The sequence below is a fragment of the Mustela nigripes genome, chromosome 13 (genome assembly GCF_022355385.1).
Source record: "Mustela nigripes isolate SB6536 chromosome 13, MUSNIG.SB6536, whole genome shotgun sequence".
NCBI classification, from domain to species: Eukaryota; Metazoa; Chordata; class Mammalia; order Carnivora; family Mustelidae; genus Mustela; species Mustela nigripes.
In genome coordinates, this window is record NC_081569.1 from 46,130,079 (window position 1) to 46,151,460 (window position 21,382).

Sequence of the window (21,382 nt, forward strand, 5' to 3'; positions counted from 1 at the left end):
CCAGGTGCCCAGATTTATCTGTATTGAATATTTTAAAATGCTATTTTGAATAGCATTGAATAGCAGCGTTTTTTTGTTTTGATTTCAAATTTTGGTTATTGATACTTTCACTTTCAGGTAGCAGGAACTGGATTTACTTTGCCCCCTGAAAATAAGGGGGGGGGGATCAGATAAAATATAAGAAACAATGTCTGTCAAGATATTGGATATTAGGCAATATAGGACAGTGATGGAAAAGAAATGAGATGAGCTATGATTGTTCCAGGTTACTGCCTAGAGAGCATTCCCAGGCCCCAGCAAAGGGGCAGTGGTCCAGGTAGAGCTCAGCAGTCACCTTGAGTTGGAAAGATGGATCTGGGAGTGCAGGGAAACTAAGGTAGCTAGAGTTTACAGGGACAGGTACTAGAGAGGAGATGCCATACAGGGAAAGTCAGAGTTCCCTCTGGTAATCAGCTGCATACTGGTCAGCACATGTGTGAGAAGGCTACCTGTGGCCAGGAAAGAACCCCCAAAGACTAGAAAGAACAGTACTGGGAGCTCTACAGGGCTCAGAATGGTGCTGAGGCCCCCAAACCAGAGTGTAAAATATCATAGTTCATGGGGCATAGAGTACTATGAAAGCTCTGATCTCAGCGATGGGGAGAATTACTTTCCACCAAATGCTACTCTTGTCCACCTAATGAGGCTAAAAATCAAGACCTTAAAGAAGCAGACTCTTTCCAAGTAAACTAACCATGTCCCCAGACTAATCTCAAGAATAATTTTAGGAATTCAAAAGGGTTTTACCCGACAGGGTAAAAGTCACAATACTCAGCATCCAAGCAGAATTTCCAAAGAAGGAAAATACAACACACAGGGAGGAGAGGGTTAATGCATCCAGAAGAAAAGGTATTGAGACACCTATTATATTATTATATTATATTGTATTCCATGAGTTCAAGTAGCTAAAGGAAAGACTGACCATGTTAAGTAAAGACCTAAAACATAAAAAAAGATCAAATAAAACTAAAGATGAAAATCAGTGTCTGAAATGAAAAACATTGTGGATAGGGTTAATGTCGGATCTAATATTACAGAAGGAAAGAGCACTGAATTTGAAGACATAGTCAAAGAAACTATCCAAGATGAAACACAACAAGAAAAAAGAATTAGGGAAAAATTGACAGAACATTAATGAACTATGTGGGGCTTTGAGGGGCCAAAGAGATGTGTAACTGGAATCCTTGAAGGAAGAAGGTAGTTAGAAATTAACAATGGAAAGATCTCTGGAAAATGAGCAAATATTTGGAAACTAAGTAACATACTTTGAAATAAACCATAGGTAAGATAGGAAATCAGAGGCAAATTAAAAGTATTTTCAACTGAATATGAATGAAAACACAACATCTACAAATTTGTGCATCTAAAGCAGTATATGGAGAAAAATTATAGCTCTAAAATGCCTATATTAAAAAGAAAATATCCACAGAGGTGCCTGGGTGGCTCAGTCAGTTGAGTGTCCGATTCTTGATTTCAGCTGGGGTTGTGATCTTGGGGGTTCTGGGACTGAGCCCCACTTGGGGCTTTGCCATCTGTAGGAGTCTGCTTTGTATTCATCTTTCCCTGCCCTTACTCTCTCAAATAAATGAATAAATAAATCTTTAAAAAAGTTTAGTCTATAAAAAAAAGTCCCCAATCTATTATTTCAGTGTCTACCGTAAAGAACTAGATGAGCAAATGAAACTCAAAGTAAGTAGAAGAAGGGAAATAATAAAGGTCAGAACCAAAGTCAATGGAATAAAAAAACCCAGAAAAACAATGGGTTAAAAATTACCAATATTCGGGGCAACTGGGTGGACCTAGAGTTTTCTTCGCAGGAAGATTTTTTTCACTACAAATCCAATGTCTTTAGTAAATATTGGGCTATTCGAGTTATATATTCCTTCCTGAGTTTTGGAAGTTCATGTCTTTGAAAGACATGTCCATTTCATCTACATTGTCAAGTGTATTGGCACATTTTATACATAACATTCCTTGATCCTTTTAATATCTATAGAATCTGTAGTGGTGCTAATTCTGGGGATTTTTAAGAAGAATTTATTTATTTGAGAGAGAGAAAGAATGAGAGAGAGAGCATGGTGGTGGGGGAGAGTCAGAGGGAGAAGCAGGCTCCCTACTGAGCAGGGATCCCAATTTGGGGCTTGATCCCAGGACCCTGGGATCATAACCTGAGCCAACGAAAGGCAGCTGCTCAACCCACCGAGCCACCAAGGCAGCCCCTAACCCGTGCTATTAAGCTGGCATTACTCTCACAGCCAAACCCACAACATTACAAGAAAAGTATAGACCAATATCCTTTGTAAACATAGATGTTAAAGTTAATAGCAAAATTTTAGCAAATTGAATTTAGTAATATACGAAAAAGATAATATATTATATCAAGTGGGGTTTAATCACAGGAATCCAAGTTTGGTATACTATTAAAAAATCAATGTAATTCACCATATTGGCACCCTAAAAGCGAAAAACCATACGATCATTTGTGCAGAAAAAGTGCAGAAAAAGCATTTGACAAAATCTGACGTTCGTTCCTAATGAAAACTCCGAATAAATTAGGAATAGAGGGAACTTCTCAACCTGATTAAGGACATCTGTAAAAAATCCACTCCTACCGTCTTTATGACAAAAGATGGAATGCTTTCCCCCTAAGATGAGGGACAGGACAAAGCTGTCTACTCTCACCTTTTCTCTCCAACATTGTACTAGAGTTTGTAGCTAACGTCATCAGGCAAGAAAAAGAAATACAAACACGCAGACGGGAAAGGAAGAGTCGGGTTGGCTGCAGCTGGGTCGCATGCTTTTCTGGGCCTCTCAGGGGAACGACAGCACGTGTGTCCGTGTACCTGCGTGTACATATAAGTGTGTGCAGTGTTGTGCTGCGGTAGGCGGCTCCTTGCTTCTCTGAAATGTCCCTCGACGTTGGGGAATGGAAAGAAGCGCCCCTGAGATTGGGCAGACCTGCTCCAGGCAACCCCTCCAGCTTCTCTCTGGTCTCAGGTCTTTTCTTAAGATTTCAGGTCGTTTTTGCACTTCCTTTCAGAATATTTGGGCGACTTTAATAAAGTAGGAGGTGTTTTAAATAGCGCATGCCCAACCAGACATTATAGTGGAGGCAAAGAGAGGCACCGAATTCCAGGACTGGCCACCTAGACTGTGCGAGTATCTTACCGTGAGACACGAGGTTGCAGAAGAAGGAGCAGGTGATTCAGGGCACGTGCACATGGGCGACATGCAAGACACTGTGCATGGGACCTCATTCCTCCAGGCCTCCCTTTCCTGCCCTTTACAATGGGGAGAAGAATCTCTTAATGGCTCAGGATTGGCGTGCTATTGATAACAGGTGAAAATGCTCAGAGCGGCCACTTTCTTCTTGCCAAGTGGATGTCTGCGAGTCCTTGGCCGGGCACCCCCCCGGCCCCCGCCCCGTGTCCTCTTCCTTGCAGGGGAAGGGGGGCTGCTTCCAGGGAGGCCCAGCACTGGAGGCCTCGAGGACACCGGGGCCCAGGTTGTCCCACTGTCAGGTCTTTGGAGGTGCTCCGCTGATCTCCTGGATATTTAGGGATGGGGAGGTTTGAGGAACAATCTGAGAAACACCTGTGTGGTACGCAGAACCGAGCCGCCACCCCCCCCCGCCCCACTCCCACACGTCTTCCCCAAATGTCAACGTCCTAATCCCTACAAACCTGTGAATTGTTAGTTTACAAGGAGATGGGGAATTCAGGTTGCAGGTGGAATTCAGGTTCCTATCAGCTGATCTTAAGATGAGAAGATTATTTGCGATGATCTGGATGGGCCCAAGGTGACCCCAAGCGTCCTGAAGCGTCAAAGACAGAGGCAAGAGGAGAGAGGATGGGAGCAGAGTCGGAGGGGTGTGTCGGTCGTAAGGACTTGATCTGCGTTGTTGGCTTTGAAGGTGGAGGAAGAGGTCCTGAACCAGGGAGTGTGGGAGGCTGCTGGGAGCTAGGAAAGGCAAGGAAATGAATTTTCCCCCAGCAGGCCCAGAAGGAGCACAGCCTTGCCGACATATTGAATTTAGAGACCCATGGCAGACTTCTGAGCTCTGGAACGGAAGGTAAGACATCTGTGTTAGCAAGTCTGTGGCCATTTGTTACAGCAGCAATGGGAAACTAATATATTCCAGAAGCTGCTGCCTTGCCAGCTCTTAGCCTGTACTGGAAACCCCAGCGGACTCAGGGACATGGCCTCCATCTTTGGGCTTCAGATGCACTGATGCTTCGAGAGGGGCCCTGAGGCCTGTGTGTAGTCAGGCAAAGGTGCTGGCCAGCCTGTGAGGAGGCCAGAGCTCCAGCTGGGCCCCAGATCCAGCCAGAATCTCCGTGGAGAACAGCACTGCCAGCTCCATGGGGAAAAGGGGCCCTGGCTGGAGGGTCTGAATCTAAATCCTGCCCTTGCCTTTAATTAGGCCTATGACTATGGGTGAATTACTTAGCTTCTCTCTGCCCTGGTTTCCTTACCTGTGAAATGGGGAACAGCAGGACACACCTCACAGGATCATTGGAAAGGGTGAGTGAGTTCGTGTAGAAAGCTTGGAACAATGCCTGACACGTGATGCTCACAAAATGGGTTAGTGTTATTTGCAATAAGATGACACGGCCTAGTTGCTGTCTTTAGGTGGTGAATGGTCTAGTGGGGAGACACGTGTGTGTGGGCGGGTGGGATGGGGAACACAAAGCAGGAGGGAGGCATCTTTTCTCTTGGGGTTGGGGACTCAGGAAAGGCTAGAGAAGCTTAAGCTGAGCTTCCCCATCGCACACGCACATCCCTGTTCCTTTAGTCATTCAACAAACCTTTATTGAGTCCCTACTTTGTGCCAGGCACTATGCTGAGAGCTAGGCATGCAACAAGAGAAAGTTATCCTGTAAACAAGAGAAAATCCTGGGGAGAGTGTGTGTGGGGGGGTAATTGGGTGACGAGCATTAAGGAGAGCACGTGATGGAATGAACAACAGAGAAATGCAAAAGATCAGGGGGCACAAATGTTCTGATGAAACCACAGGAAGTGCAGGGGTGAGGTGTGTATAGGGGACACTTTATACTGGGTGGCGAAGGGAGCAGGAAGCCATTCCAATGGGATCAGAGTGAATCCCAGAGCTTCATATCCCAGCTCTGCCCCTGCCATGAGGCCTTAAACAAGTCCCTTCTCTTCTCTATGCCTTAGTTTGCTCATCTGCATGATGGGGATGACAGTATCTACAGGGCTGAGGAGAGGAGGAAATGAGTTAATATAGGTGAAGTGTTTAGACAGTGCCTTGCACATTAGAAAGTGCTAGAAGTGTCTGCTTCTTTGACTTCAACTTTTCTAGCAAAGAGAACAGCAAGGGTGAAGGCCACGAGGTAGAAAAGGGCTTAGAACGTTGTAGGAGGATCAGGAAGGAAGGTCAGGAGTAAAGAAGGGGGTGTGGCAAGGAATGAAGTTAGGGAGGCAGGGGTATGGGCCATTGACGCAGGTCAGCTTGGCCCCCTCACTGCTCAGAAGCTTGCCAGGGCTCCCCACTGCGTATCCACAGAATTCCCACCTCGTGGCTCTACATTCCAGCTTCTCTGCCCTCTAGCCTGACTTCCCCACCTCCCACCCCACCTTCTGCTCTGCTCCATTGGAGACTCTTATCTTCTTCCAGAAGTGCTTGGTGACCGCTCATCCAGGCTCTTCCTTCCATAAGGCGAGCCTGGAGCCCAGAGATGGATGTGACGAAGCCAGGGTCACACAGCGGATTAGGGACCAGTTCTGGAGCCCAGGTTTTCATGACTGATCTGCAGTTTCTAGTTTCCTAGGTGGGCCATTTTAGCAGATGTTCTGTGTATCACAGTGTGACTTGAGTTGAGGAAAGGGTGAGAGGCAGGGCATGAGGAAGGTGGAAGCCACTAATGGAAGTCAATTCTGCAAAAACAATTGTGTCTGGGCCCCTTTAATGCTAAGCATACTGTCCCTGAGAAAGAGAAGCCACTTGTGAGGCTGTGACTCAGAGGGAGTAGACAGCCTCCACCTGCCTTTGCTTGTGTCCCCCTCACTACTTCACTGGGAAAGCCAGAGATCCCTATGGGCTAACTGGCTGTTGTTCAGGCCCCAGGGTTATGTGAGCGGGGAATGGCAGAGCCTGTCACCGTGGCCCAAGGAGGAGTAAGTTCTAGAAAGGGGAGACCCCTCGGGAAAAATGCCATTCACCACTTGAAAATCTGTATTAGTCTATTGGGGTTGCCATAACAAAATATCAGACTGGGATCTTAAACAATAGGAGTTAACCTTCTCACGGTTCTGGAAATTGAAAATCTAAGGTCAGGGTGCCACAGGATAGGTTTCCTCCATAGCATCTCTCTGTGCTGCCTCTCACACAGTCTTTTTTTGTGGCCACACACCCACTGTGTCTCTCTGTGTGTCCAAATTTCCCCAACCCTATTAGATTAGGGACCACATAGACAGCCTCATTTTAAGTGAATCACTTATTTAAAAACCCTATTTTCAAATAGAGTGACATTCTGAGGTACTGGGCAGGGGTTGGGTTTCAACATACAAATTTTTGTGGGGTGGGGGAGGGTAGTGGGGGTACAATTTAGCCCATAACAAAATCAAACACCAACCAAAGCTTATCGCTGGGCAAGACTGCGAAGACAGGACTCCCAGGAGGGAGGCATCAAGAGCTAGGTATTCTGGGAGTTTCCTGAAAGAGAGAAACTTGGAGTTTTGGTCAAAAGAAAGAAAGGTAATAACAAAGGGCCAGGAAGTCCATGCTGAATGTATTCTCAGGGGCAGCCTGCGGTGTCTCGTCAGCTAAGGGTCCCACTCTTGATTTCTTGATTTCACTGCCATTTTGCATTGGAAAATAGGTCCCAAAGAGCTGGGTCTCGAAATGCGTGGTGCGACAAGCAGCGGGGGAGCAAGCCCCGGCAGCCCTAACAGGGGGTGGAGCTTTCTTGCAGCCCTGTGGGCAGTGTGCCTCTGCCCCCGTTGGTCCCGATCTGCCTCAGACCCCGCCCAGTAGCCCCGCCCCACATGCTGCCCCGCCTCGCCCTGGGTGGTGTCCTTAGCCGGGTGCCCGAAGTGTGGTCGCCCGCCCGCCTGGCTCCACTGGTCTGGCTGAGTCAGGCTCTGCTGCCAGTATGGTGACCCTGGGACAGCTGAGAATGGAGACTGGCGACAAACAGAAGAGAGAGAGGAAGGGGTGTGGCCAGGTTGGGGAAGGAGGGTTGGACCTGGTGACTGGCCAACCAGGCTTCCATGGGAGCCTTATTTTGAAGGACTGTGGGATCTAAAAGAACTTGATGAACTTCTCTGGGCTGCATTCATCCAAAGAAAACTTAGGGTACATTTGGTGTGTGCCAGGTGCTGGGGATATGGTGGTGAACAGGCCCCATGGTGGCGACCAAACCTTGGTTAAGGGTGTGAACAGGGAATCCCAGTTTTATACCCTACTGACTGGGTGACCTTGGGCAAGGTAATCAACTTCTCTGTACTAAATTATCCTCATGGGTAATTTGGGAGTAACACCTACCTCGTAGGGCTGTGAGGATTAAATATATGCATACGTGTAAAATCCTAGGAATAGTGCCTATTAAGCACTATTATTAAGTGCCTGAGAACCTTCATTATTAGCTGTTGCTATCTTTACCCTCCTGGAGCTTGTATTCGCTGACTTTAGTTTTAAAATTTCTTTTCCATTATGAACTGACATATAAAAAAGAACATTAATGCTGTGTTCCCACCATCCTATTTAAGAAATAAAGCATTATAAATACATTCTCTTTGCCCTAACTTGAGTTAAGCCTTGATATTTCCTACACCAGGAGCCTCCAACCCATCCTCTACAGAGCTCACCGTGTGTGAGAGATCCAAATAAAACACAAACTGGACCCGGTCATAACTTTGCTTGAAAACTTCCACCTAGAAGATAAAGTCAGACGCACCCCCTTGACGTGCAGACCCTTCACCTCTGATCCTTGCCCACACTTCCTGTTTGGTTTCCGGCACTCATTTTGGTAAGTTCCTCTTACCATTTCTGGTCTTCGTATATGTTGGTCCCTTGGGCTGGGGTCCTGTGCATTCTCGCTCGCTCGCTCGCTTACTCATTCCAGGAGAAGTGCCATCCTTTGATTCCACCCAGCCTCCTGAGACCTTCCCACTGGTGTGAGTGAGCGTCTGTCCTCCCCTAGACTGGGAGCTCCTGGCAGCAGGCCGTGTGCTGACTCATTTTCATCTGCTCCTGGTAAAGAGAAGGCATGTACCACACTCCACGGTTGGGTTGGAGCTGTGTCTGGGGCACCCTGCTAGGGTGTGGTAAGGATGGTCATCCAGGGACTCCAAAGCCATCCTTTTCATGGGGAATTATAGTCCCTCTGCGGTTAAAACCACTGCGGAAGAATACAGAGGTCATTAAATAGGGTCCCCATTGTAAAGCCACTCTAGCACAGTGCCATTTTCTTTCTGTGCCCACTTGCCCCTCCCAAGCCCGTGCTAACTCTTTCTCGCTTCTTGCTCCATCCCTGTCTCCTCTCTCTGAGGACACTGGGTCCCTCCTGATGAGTAGATCTTCCCCAGGGACTGAGATGTAGGCCATGCAGTGACTGTGGCATGGATCCAAGAGGCTTGTGGTTTTGGGCAAATCAAGTGGATGCCAAGTCTGGTCCCAGAGAGCCTGGGTTCTAGGAGCAGAGAAGAGATGCTTTCAGAGGAGAGGCTCCAAGTCTGTTTCTGTCCTGTCAGATGTATTTGCGAAGCAGAGCCTCATCACAGAAAGAGGGGGGCCTAAGTCCCCATTTAAGTAAATGGGGAATAAATTGGTCAGTGCCCTCAAACTTCAGGGAGGGAGCTGGGAGCTGGGCAGAGAGGGCTGGGGGAGAGGACAAAAGGGACATGTCTATGTCTCTATGGATATTTTGAATTTTGTACTGTATTCACATCCGACCTATTGTTTTAAGAAATGAAATCCTACATTGGATGGAAATCAGAAGAGCTAGCTAGCTTCCAGTATTGCAAATACCAATTACCAGTCTGCTCACCTTGGTCTCTCTGAGCCTCGCTTTAATAACCACCCAGGTCCCAGCTCAAAGGGTAGGCATAAGGGAGACCTTTGTAAACTTGGTGGGGCTGGGTGAGCTTAATTGGTATTTACCCTTCCTTCAGTTTATGTCCTAGACAATAACTGAGCCCTTCTCTATGGCCGCAGTGCATAGGTCTCTCTGTACAAGTGTGGGTGTGTATGTCTGGGTGTGTGCTCTTCTGGACATGTCAGGGTGGCCTGTGGGATGACTATGAAGTTGGCCATTATGGGGTCCCTGCCCGAAGGAGCTTCGGGCACAGTGGGACAGGTGACCAAGTAAACACTTTCCTCTAACACCCTTGAACTCTATAAAAGGCCAAGTAAATGCATGAAAAATGTGATGGATAGAGGAAGGGACATACATTGAAGCAGGGGCCTTTGCATTGGCTGTTCCTCCTGCTTGGAATGCTTTTGCCCCAGGATCCTCAAGGCCCACCCCCCTGCCTCCTTCAATGCTTTGAGCAGATGTCCGCTTCTCAAGGAGGCCCACTTGACCTCCCCCATTGAAATAGCAACTCCTCCCTGCACACCCCAAACTCCTCTCTCTTATTTTTAGCCAAAGTCCTTATTTTCAATGGCAGCGAAGTTACCTATACTGAAAGTAACTTAAAATACTCTGCATTTTTCTCATTTTAATTGTCTGTTTCATTCACGTCCTTCATTAGAATGCAAGCTCCATGAGGGAAGGGACCATGTGTGTTTTGTTTACTGCTGTGTACCACCCCATTCCACCCTGGGCCTAGAACAGTACCTGGCCTAGAGTAGGACCCTTGGTTCCTGTTTGGGAGTATGGGGGCTCGGGGGTGGGGCTCGGGGTGGATGGCAGAGCGGCCATGGCCATGCCTGGGGAGGTAGCCAGAGGCCCAAGGCTATGGCCATGGACAGAAGGAGCGCCCTGTGATGTGGGCACTGATGGAGATGTGGATGGTGGATCGGGAATTCTCTAGTGGGCATGAGGTGGAAGACGTGACCTGGAGAAAACCTGAGACACCTTGGGGACCATTCTGTATGCTCCCAATTGCAGCTCAGTGCCTATCCTTTCCCTTATCCTGAGAAATGGAGCCTGTTGCTATGAGGGAGGGGAGACTCAGGGGCCCCGCTGGTTTGTTGGGGAAGGTGATGGTGGACACATTTGTGAAAACCAAATGCCACTGGCAGGTCCCTTGCCTATGAGAGAGTACCTATGGGGGGCAGTGGGCGGTGTTGAGAAGAAAAGAGGCAGCAGAAGGCCCTGTGCTGGTGATGGCAGTGGCTGGATTGTAGACTCAGAGCAGAGATGTTTCTGTGAGTGTCAAGAGCAGAGAGCAAGGCCCAGGTAGAGGGCACTCTTGGGACCAGAGGCCAGAGAAAGAAGGAAGCAGACACTGAGGCCAGGTTGGGAAGGGCCTCGAAGGCCAGGCCAAGGAGTCAGGAGAGAACTCAGGAGGTCTAGGGATCACACGAGCATCTGGAGCTGAGAGCAGAAGGTGTCCAAGGAAGCCATGTCCAGGAAGAATTGCCATTCAGGGGTCTTTACCAGTCTTTACCGAAGAGGGGGAGGAGACATGCTCTCTAAGGCTTGGAGACTAACAAGGGGGCAGAGTGGCCATTTCACCTGGATGGCCCATTCCTTTACTGTATCAGGCACTTAATGAGTCTGCACTCTATGCTGGGGAATGGGGGTGCCATGAGGAATCCGTCCTAAACTTTGACCCCACACAAGGGAGAGGGTACCCTGGGAGAGATGTGACAGGAGGCTGTAGTTATGCTAGCTCAGAGATTAGGGAGGGCTGCCCAGATAGGAGGCATCTGAACTGGGCCTTGAATGGTGGTGAGGGGTTTGAAAGTCAGCTGATCTGTGAGAGAGGACATCTGACTCAGAAGCTACAAAACAGGGGGCTTTAATGGGCCCTATTACACTGCATTCTCCTAGCAACTCTCAGAAGAGGGAGCCAAGGCAGAGGGGAGGATTTATCTTAGGGGTAAGGATATAAGGATCTTGGGACCAAATCTAGAGAGGGTAAGGGCCTAGCCCTAGGTCACTAGCCTGAAAATAGCAGTTGGTTGGAACCCAGGGCTATTGGACTCCCAGCCAAGTGCTCACCCTGTGGGTCCACAGCTGCCTCTGGCTATTTGGAGTTTGATTCACTGCGGCTTTCCAAAGTGCTGCAAAGAAGCTGTCAGCTCATCTTCCACCCCCAGGATCTTGATCTGCCTCTGCCTGACCCCAGGGAGGATCCAGGACACAGACCAGTGACCCAATCTCGGCTCCTCAGTGGTTGGCCAAGGGCAGGCAGAGGCCAGGATGGAAAAAACTCGTCAGACTCTGAGTCTGAGGGCTTGTGGCTTGTTTCGGCAGCGTCATGTCCTGTCTATACAGCCTTCAAAGCGTGTCACCTACCTGCCCTTCCAGCCTGCTTCACCGTCAAACGGGGACACCATTAGCCCAGCATTTCCCACCTTCGGTGAGTTGAGAGACTGAGGACATGGTGGGTGTGGCCGTCCCAGAGAAGAGTTAGCTGGTATTCCTTTGAGGGACTGGGGGTTCCCTGCACCACTTGAATAATGACGAGAATGCTATCACCCTCCTTCCTGCAACCTGACTTTCTCTGAGCCCTCACCAGGTCCAGAGCTAAGGGCTTTCCCCATGGTAATTCATTGACTGGAACGTGGGTTGGAAAACACTGGAAGGAGCAGCACTACTGTCCATATGTACAGTCTATGAAGATGATGATGATGACAAAGGGGGTTCCCAAAGCACTGTGAGAAATGGATTCAGAAGTCCTTGAGGGCAATGGAGAGTTTTGCTGACAACATGGCCCGACCCCTTGGCACAGCTCTGGTCCTTTGCTTCCTCCGTCTCAGTGACTGACATGCTCCCTGCACAGGCAGCCAGCTCCCTACCCTCAGCCCCCGACCCCTGGAGGAGGTATTTAGGCCCCGAGCCAGGCCAGCTCTAGGATTCCTATTCCCGGGCAGCCTGGCTGTAGCCCCAGGAGGACAGCCAACAAGGGGCCCAGCGGCTTATCGCACTGCGGAGAGTCTCCAGTGGGCAGACTGTCTCCGCTGCTGCTGAGCCAAGCTGATAATGAGGACAGACCCTTGTGTTTACTGTGGCTGGGAGAGTGGGGCCTCCTGGGGGCGGCCCCGGCTCCTCTGGGAACAGACTGTCTGTTTGCTGAGATACCATCGCATTCCTGCAGCCTCAGCCACCCCAGGATGGATGGGGGTGGGGGGGCGGTGTGCAAGGGGAGGGGAGGAGGAAATAGGACAGCTGCTGGCCCTCTGTTCCCCTGGGGCCCTCACTGAGAAGGCTGCCGCCCTGGGTCCTCCAGGGGGGTCTATGGTTTTCTGGCCTGCTTGTTGAGTACTTTGGAAAGCTCCTTATTAGCCAACGTGGGTACCCCACTCTACAGTTTACAGAGCGTTTTCTCAACAATGATCTATTTTGCTCTTCCAGATAACCTTCTGTGTAGGTAGTCTGGGGTGCTGAATTTCCACAGAGGAGAGCTGCCTAGCCAACAGCGAGTATGGCCATCGTTGGAGCAGGAGCCCTTGAATGAGCCCCAGCTGACCAGTTCCAGCCACTGGGAATGCTTACCGTATGGCGGTGACTGTCAAAAGCACGTTAGATGCATTAGCTTGCTTATTCTTCACCAACAGCCCTTGGGAGGTAGGTGCTGTCAGTCTTACAGATGGGGAAACTGAGGCGGATCCAGGCAGAAAGTAGGAGAGCTGGGATTTGAACTCTAGTTAGCATGACTGGGCTACAGATGTGTCTGGCTGAAAGCCAGCTAGTGACACTGGCTTACAGAGGCAGGGGCATTTCTGACGGCAGAGGCGGCCTAGCAAAGCAAGAACAGGCTTTGGGATTAGGCCTGGGTTCCACTCCCAGCACTGACACTAGTGAACCCTGAGGCCTCCCCTCCCCTGAGTCTCCATTTCCTTCTCTGGAAAGTGGAAATAAGACCTGCCTTAGCAGTGGGTGTGAGATGTGATGGATGAGAAAGTTCTGGTACATGGCAGATCTTCGTTAAATAATTACTGTTATGACTTTGATGGCTGAGGTGGGGAGGCGGCCTGCCCAAAACTGAGACTTCAGAAGAATATCTCTTCAAAGAGAGGCCCAGTCTTCCTCAGCTATGGGAGCACCGAGGAGGGAGGATCTCTAGAAGGGACCTAGTGACTTCAGAGGAGGCAGCATGAGTGTATGTTTGGGACCCTGACTTCAGAGACTGATAGACACAAGTTCAAGTTCTGCTATCCAGCACATGCTCTTTGGGTGGCTCCTTGGAGAGCTTTGGGGAGTTGCTTAATTTATTTGAGTCTATATCAGAACACTCATAGAACCTTCCTCATGGGAGTATGAGAATGGGTGGGATCAGTCAGGGAGAGGAGACCTGGGCACACTGGTGGGCACATAGCATGTGCTCAACAAAACATGGCCGCCATCAGCATTCATGGATGGGGGGGGTGGTAGGTGGAGGAACGGCCTCCGGGGAAGGCACTTGTGTATGGTGTATGGTGCCTGGAACCTGCGAGTACTGTTCGGTTACATGGAGAGGAGAATTGCACTTGCTGGTGGACTTGAGGTTGCTGGTCAGCCGACCTTGAGGTGGGGAGATTATCTTGGCTTGTCCGTGGGGACCCATTGTAATCACAAGGGTCCTTACGAGCAGAAGGAAGAGGGAGAGAGAGAACTCATGTCAGAGTGAGGAGGAGAAAGACCCACCAGCCATTCTTGGTGCTGAAGGTGGGGGAAGAGGACATGAGCCAAGACCTGCAGGCTGCCTCTAGAATCTGGAAAAGCTCCCTTGAGCCCCTGGAAAGGTTTACAGTCCTGCCGATGTTCTGATTTTAAACCAGTAACACTCATTTTGGACTTCAGACTTCCTGAACTGTAGGCAATAAAATCTGAGTTGCTTGAAGCCGCCAAGCTTGTGATCATTTGATATAGCAGCAAAAGGAAATTAATACAGTGTATAAGTTGGTCCTCGATGACTGACAGGATGATAACTGGTGGAGGAGGAGCTTAGATGTATGAGAAGAAGAAACTGGATCCAACAGCCTTTAGGCTAGAAAGCACAAAGCATTTTCGAGGACTGGTGGGAAAGCCTGTTTGGTTCTTTGCAAAAATGGACATTTTTCCTTGCCCATATCTTCCTTGCAATGTAACTAGGCAGCTCTTCTCAACAAGACATGGCGTGTATCTCCCCTGTGCCTTGAATCCGCACTTGGCCCTGTGGCTTGCTTTGGCCAAACACATGCATGTTATGAGCCCAGTCTTACGAGCAGTCTTACACACTTCTGCACTCACTCTTGTGGTTTGGAAACCAGTCTACGACCAAGCTCAGGTGTGAACTGCAGCCTCCAAAGTGGCTCCTTATAATCCCCACCCCCTGAGTTGAACGCCCTATGTAATCTCCTGGACTCATGCCTCCCTTCCAACGCACAGAATACAGCAGAAGAGATGAGTTGGAGCTTCTGAGATTAGCTTACCGAAAGACTGTGTGACTTCCATCTTGCTTTCCCTTTCTTGCTCTCTTGCTGGTTCAGAGGGAATCCAGATGCTCTGCGGGGAGTGCCTATTGGAGGACCCCATACCCCATCTGGCAAGGAAAGGGTGCCTCTGGCCAACAGCCAGCGGGACCGGAGACCTACCCAAATCTTTAGGAGTGAGCGAGGAAAAGCAGGTCTACCCCTGGAGCCTTGAGATGGCAGAAGCCCTAGCCAACGCCTTGACTGTAGCCCTGGGACAGTCCTTGAGCCAGAGATACCTGGCTAAGTGACACTAGGCATCCTGACCCCCAGGGCCTGGGAGAAAATACCAGTTTGTTGTTTTTAGCTGTGTAATTTGCTCTGCAGCTCTAGACAACCCTGTATCTAGTATCCCACCAGACTGGTTTGCTGGGTGATGAGTGACATATGACCCAGTCCCTTCCTTTCACCTAGACAACCGCTAGACAAGGGAGTGAGGCCATCCTAGACCAGCTAGTCCTTAGCCCACCTGTCAGCTGCTGGCAGATGCGTGAGTGAGCCAAGCCAGGATCATCTGAGTCTGGCCCAGAGCTGCCAAAGTTCCGGCTGACCTTTGACTTGGTAGCAATAATATACATTGTTATTTTAAGCAGCTGAGCCTTGGGATGACTTTGTACCCAGCAGTAGCTGACTGATAGAACCTGTCTAGCCCGGGGGTCCTGCGTGCAATAAGAAATGGGGCTGGGAACCTGTGTAGCAGCCTAAATGCATAGGGCTTTATGGCCAAGTGAGGGCATTTGGAGTGCAGTTAGCAGGCCATAAGGGCAGGTGTGGAGTAGGAGAATACGATCCTGATCAGAGCTGTGGTTGCAGACATTTCTTGGGGCAGTGGCCTGCCTCGAAGGCAGGGAGATCACCTAGGAGGCTGCTGTCACGCAGCAGATGAGCCGTGATGGAGGCCTGAAATTGGGACAAGGCGAGGAATGGGAGAGACCAGTAGAGGCAGGATCAGCGAAGACTGTTCTGGATTGGGTTGGGGGCAGGGTGACGGGAGAGTCAACACCCAGGTTTTGTTCCTGGGCACCTGAATGGTTGGTGGTGCTGCTGCCAAAGATGGGGCGGTCAGCATGGGGGACAGGGATATGCCAGCTACCAGGATGGACTGAGGGTGCCGTGCAAAAGAGACCTCTGGGAGGAGGCTCAGGAGACTGTCCGGGCTTCAAAGGGAGCGTTATCCTCTGCCTCGTGTACTGTTTGGTCTCAGGAAGGGTAGAGAATGCACCTTCGGATGGGCAACTGAGAGAAATGGAGAAAGGCCTAATTACAAGGGTGTGTGAAGGGTTTGGGCATTGCACAGAGCTGGTGAATGAGCCTGGGCTGGCAATGGGGAGCAGCTGTTCTTACCCCGCAGGTTGGAGAAGCCCCTGAGCATAGGAGCAGGAATGAGAAGCAGGAGAGAGTGCATGGAGAGGGCTGCCTTACAGGAGTTGTGGGCCCATGCCACCCAGCAAGGAGGACACAGAGGAGTGAGCACCCTGGCCGCTCCTTCTTCCTGCCCGGGAGCACTTTCTGATGTCGCCCACTGGCTGAGTCCAACCTGGAGGCCAAAGGCAAGGCTGCGTGTTGATGCAGCCCCTGCTCACCAGCCTCCCAGGACGCCGAGGGGGCCGGGTGGGGGGAGGGGTTAGCAGAAGGCACCTAGCCACCTAACAGAGGAAACTCCTGTAGCTAAAGTCCATTGGTGACCCTGTTCTGGCAAAGGAGATTTGGGGTGATATTCGCTAGGAGTTTCTGGGAAAAGTTTCTTGACTTTTAGGAAGGAGGATGTAGGAGAATTGTTCTTCATTGTGTCTGCTGTGCTGGCCAGAGCTGCAACAGCTCTCTTGCCGTGATGGGGGAGCCAGCCACAGTTAAAACCAACCCACTGAGGATGGAAAAGCAAAGAGACGGAAAGAACCGGGTCCTTGATGACCTTGTGGAACGCCTCTTAGAACCTAGGGTTCTTTTTTTTTATCCATGAAATAATGAAAGCATTATTATTATTCTTAGCATAAGAACCACTTTGAGTTGGATTTCCCATTACTTGCAGCTCAAAGCTTCCTAAAGGACAGAGCTGTCCCCCACCGTCTCCAGGCCCGTGTGCAAGGGCTCCAGGCTCCCGCAGTGTGCTAGCCAAGCCCTCCTATTTCCCTCTCCTGACAATGGGCTTGCAGCCACCACAGCAGATTTGATGCAGAATTGCAAATGCTTTTTCAGTCTGTTATGAAGCATCTGAAGTGCAATGGGCTCTTCTCTGTGGTGTTGGCCTGTGGCTGCAGAGGACGTCCACAGCATGTAGACCTCCACAAAGGCAGGAGGATGGGGTGGTGGGGGCCACAGGCCTTGTAGGTTGTCAGAACCAGCTTCAAGGCTGAGTCGACTGCTTTCTAACTGCGTGACTTTGGGCAAATTAGTTAACATCTCTGAGTCTGGGTTTTCTCCCTGGAGGTGGTAAGGGTTGAATCAGACAGAAGAAAGGAAAACCAGTCAACCCTGACATGAATCCTAGACCTGAGAGACCACCCTCTAAAGACTTCCTCCCCTTCTCTCCCTATTCCTTTCCACTGCTGGGTTGGATATGAAGGAGGTTGAGAAGGGTCCAAAGGGATATTGGCAAGAGAAACAACTCAGTGAGTTGACCTGCCACACAAAACAAAATGGGGCTGTTCTCCTCTCAGGGAGAGGGGTGAGCTGTGCACAAGTAGGGAGATCTGAGGTCCGCGGTCATCCCAGAGAGCTGCACAACCAGTAAAATGCCTTACCACCTCCAGGGAGAAAACCCGGACTCAGAGATGTTAACTAATTTGCCCAAAGTGCATGTGTTTGATGTATGAATGTGTGAATGAGTAAAAGTATAAATGGGGGGAGAAAGAATGAGAGGGCTAGAAAGACAGGGAAATTTCACCCACAGGAAGAAAGACTGATAGAAGACTGTAAAATTCCCCAGGATAAAATTGGCCCAGCTGAAAAGAAATCCTCATTCTGCTACTAAAGAGAAAGAGGGAGAACTGAGGTTGCCATAGGCATCTACGAGTCTCTACCAAGGGTTTGCAGTCCTGATTGCCTAGACCAGAACAACAGATACTTCGCTTACACTGGGCTCTCCAGTTTGCCACAGACCCCTCCACTCCCTAATGCCTCCCCCCAACCCTTGCCAGTGTCAGCTACTATTTACCAATGGGCTCATGCTGGCTTTATCTTTTCTTAGTGGGATTAATAGAAAAAAAGAAATATTTCCTATGTTTCTATTAGAAATCAAAAGAGCAAAAGATATACCAACAGAGACACGTATTTCAAGAAAAATGAGGATTGGAAGCCTATTTCTTTGGGGAAGAGAAAAATATTCCTAGCTGTGCATCATGCAAACAAGGTGTATTTAAAAAAAAAATGTATCTTAACACTATTAAGAAACAGCTGACTTGCTTTTACTCCCCACTCTGGCCTGGCAGGCATTTTACTGGTTGTGCAGCTCTCTGGGATGACCGTGGACCTCAGATCTCCCTACTTGTGCACAGTTCACCCCTCTCCCCGAGAGAAGAACAGCCCCATTTTGTCCAACCCCTCTTACCCCTCGTTTGGAATGCTGTCGCCCTTCTTTGTGTTTGGGGCTTATTTTGAGCAAGTTCAAAACCGTCTTGCAAAGTTCAAGATCATTATGGCAGGCAAAAATGCAGTGAAATAGCACACCACTGTCAGTTAATTACTAAAAATCCTTTAATAGCTGACATTATTATAAATTATATACCCATTATGACAGGGACAATTGGGCTCTCTGTTTTTCTTGCCCTGCATTGGAACCCCACACAATGCCGGCTTGTTGGGGAGAGTGACCTGGGTGCACTTGGAGGCAAGTTGGGAGTTTACATGGGCTACCTATGCTGACCACAGCAGCCTGCGGGCCTCTGAGGATACCCTGTCCCTGGGTGGGGGTGAGACCACTGCCTGACAAGGCCCCAGAACCCACCTGTATCCATTCCTACCTGCTGCCCCCTGCTTCTGTGGCTGGCTACAAGTCCCTTCCCTGTGGGCCTCCCTACTCCCTCTGTCCTGTCCCCTGCTCCCCTCCATGTCTAGGCTTAGCTCAAAGGACTCCTCCTCTAGGCAGCCTCCCCTGATTCTCTTTCCAAAGCTCCAGACACATGGTAGGCTGGTTCTTATTTATTATTTATAATTTTTTAATGATTTTATTTATTTATTAGAAAGTGGGAGGGTTGGGGGCAGAGAGAAAGAGAGAGGGAGGAAGAGACTCTCAAGCAGACTTCCCGCCAAGCAGGGAACCTGACACTGAGCTCAATCTCACAACCCCAAGATCATGACCTGAGCCAAAAACAAAGAGCTGGACGCTTTACCGACTGAGTCAGCCAGGCGCTGCAGTATTTGTTTTATTTTTGTGAGGTGCACCTTAAGTTTCAACTTTGATTATTTTTTTTTTAGCTATGAACACTGCATGACCCCCACCCAAATCAAGATGTAGAACCAACCCCAAAATGTTCCTGTGCACGGATATCCCCTTTGGAGCTTGTAAAAAAACGCAGCTTCTCACTGAACCCAGAGATGCTGAGTTAGTGGCCCAGGAGGGCAGGGTGACTGCACGATATCTTCAGGTGGAGGGGGCCCACAACCCCACTGGGGAAGCCCACTTAGCGCTTGGTGGGAAAGTCCTTGGGTCTTAAAGTCTTTCCCCTCCTGTTAGCTGGGAGACATGCACTGGTCCTTTCCGTCAGTGTGTCTGTCTGTCCAGCAAGTTTCCAGGCTGGGAGTGGCCCCCACAGCGGGCATTGTGGCTGGCTGCCATCTGAAGATGCTCAAGATGGGGGCGCTGTCTTTAAGAAAAGTAACATTTGCCCCACTGTCTCTGGCAGCCACTGAGCGTCCGTGGGCTTGGATGTTGTCAGGGTGAAAAGCTGTCCACTGGACGAGACAGCATTCCCCAGCTCACTCCTTCCGTGGGCAGGAATCCCACGCGATGCTCAGCCCTGCCTCCTGTTAGAATCCCCAGGGCGGGGTTGGGGGGGAAGCTCTAAACAAAAAAACAGGTCTGGTCCCACATCAGCTCCAGTGGAGGCCAGGCTCTAGTAGTTTCTAAAGCTCCCAGGTGATTCTAATGCCTAGTCAATGATCAGGACCCTACACAGAGAGGCCTGTCTCGGAATTTTAAGCTATCTTCATCTGACTGTGGTATGTGTCCTTGATGCTCACCTACAGAGGTCTCCCTCCAACCTGGGGACAAATCATCCAATAACATCGGGCGATTATCAAGCCCCTAATCCTCATGGCAGCACTGCATGTTAGCAGTGGGGAAGTTGAACTCAGGAAACTTTAGTGATGGCCTTCAGAGCCCCAGGGGGTAAGGCAGGAGCAAGGATAGGGCCCATGTGGCTTTCCCTGGCCAGGCTGCCTCCAGCAGCAGTGCCTGCTTACTGACCACGAGCCAGGGCCAACTTTATTCTTAGGCCTAGAAAGACACAGGCCTAGGACCCCACAGTAATTTTACGGGACTGATGAAGTGTTTTCAAAATTTGCATTTTGTCTGAAATCAGAAAAAGAAATGACTAATAATGAATGTATCATAATGAGTCTAGCCTGGATTACATTTGTCTTTATACCAATACTTTTGTAAAATATACTTCCTTTTTTTTTTTTTTTTTTTTTTTTTTTCATCAGTGGAAGGGGCCCAGGAAGATGGAAGTGTCCAAGGCCCACAGAAGTCACAGCACAGCCCTGCATATAGTCCTGGGCTCTGGAAGGCAGGCTCTGACAACTGTGTCCCTCAGTCCCTTCCCCAACAGAGCATGGCTGGTGTTAGTGGGGCCGGGGGTCAGAAATGTTTATCACACACTTGCTGGCTGCCTAGCCCTGGGGAGGAAAGTTGAGCATCGGTCGTGCCCTGGTCAGCCTAGGAGGAGAAGATGTACATACAGGGAAACCAAGGGCAAGGTAAGACAGGACACACTCTCCAACTGTGGTCAGTCTTACTTGTATCTCTTCTTGTGTTTGTCATTTTGTCTGTCACTGGGTCAGACCCTCTTTGGTTATAGCATTGTTTCATGTCTTTGATTCTTCAACCATTTTTTTGTTGGTTTATTCCTTTCTTCAACCAATGTTTATTAAATTCATTATTCAGGTTTTTTAAAATTTTATTTTATTTATTTATTTGATAGAGAGAGACCACAAGCAGGGGGAGTGAAAGGGAGAGGGAGAAGCATGCAGAGCTTGCTCCCAGAACTGTGGAATCATGACCTGAGTAGAAGGCAGATGCTTAATTGACTGAGCCACCCAGGCGTCCCTTTATTTTTATTTATTTTTATTTAAAAAAGATTTTATTTATTTATTTGACAGGCAGGGGTCACAAGTAGGTAGGGGGTGGTGTGTGGGGGGGTAGTAGGCTCCCCACTGAGCAGAGAGCCCCATGTGGGGCTCAATCCCAGGACCCTGAGATCATGATCTGAGCTGAAGGCAGAGGCTTTAACCCATTGAGCCACCCAGGTGCCCCATTTTTTAAAAACATTAAAAAAAATTTTTTTTTCCAGGCATCCCTTTAATTCAGGTTTTTAAAAAAGATTATTTATTTGAGAAGGAGAGAGAGAAAGAGAGCAGGTGCATGAGAGTGGGGGTGGGGTGCAGGGGGAGGAACAGAGGGAGAGAGAAACTCAGTCAGACTCCATGCTGAGTGTGTCAGACCTTAAATAACTGTACCACCCAGGAGTCACAATTTAGTTGTTTTTTTTTTTAAAAAATATTGAGGGCACCTGAGTGGCTCAGTGGGTTAAAGCCTCTGCCTTCAGCTCAGGTCAT

The 21,382-nt window shown here is 49.3% G+C and overlaps 1 long non-coding RNA gene across 1 annotated transcript; it reads left to right on the forward strand.

Moving 5' to 3' along the window:
- The first annotated feature begins 11,436 nt into the window (after positions 1–11,436).
- Positions 11,437–20,864, forward strand: LOC132029207 (uncharacterized). The gene is made up of 3 exons (XR_009407739.1): positions 11,437–11,535; positions 12,531–12,743; positions 20,252–20,864. It is a non-coding gene; the product is annotated as an uncharacterized LOC132029207 (long non-coding RNA).
- Positions 20,865–21,382: the final 518 nt, after the last annotated feature.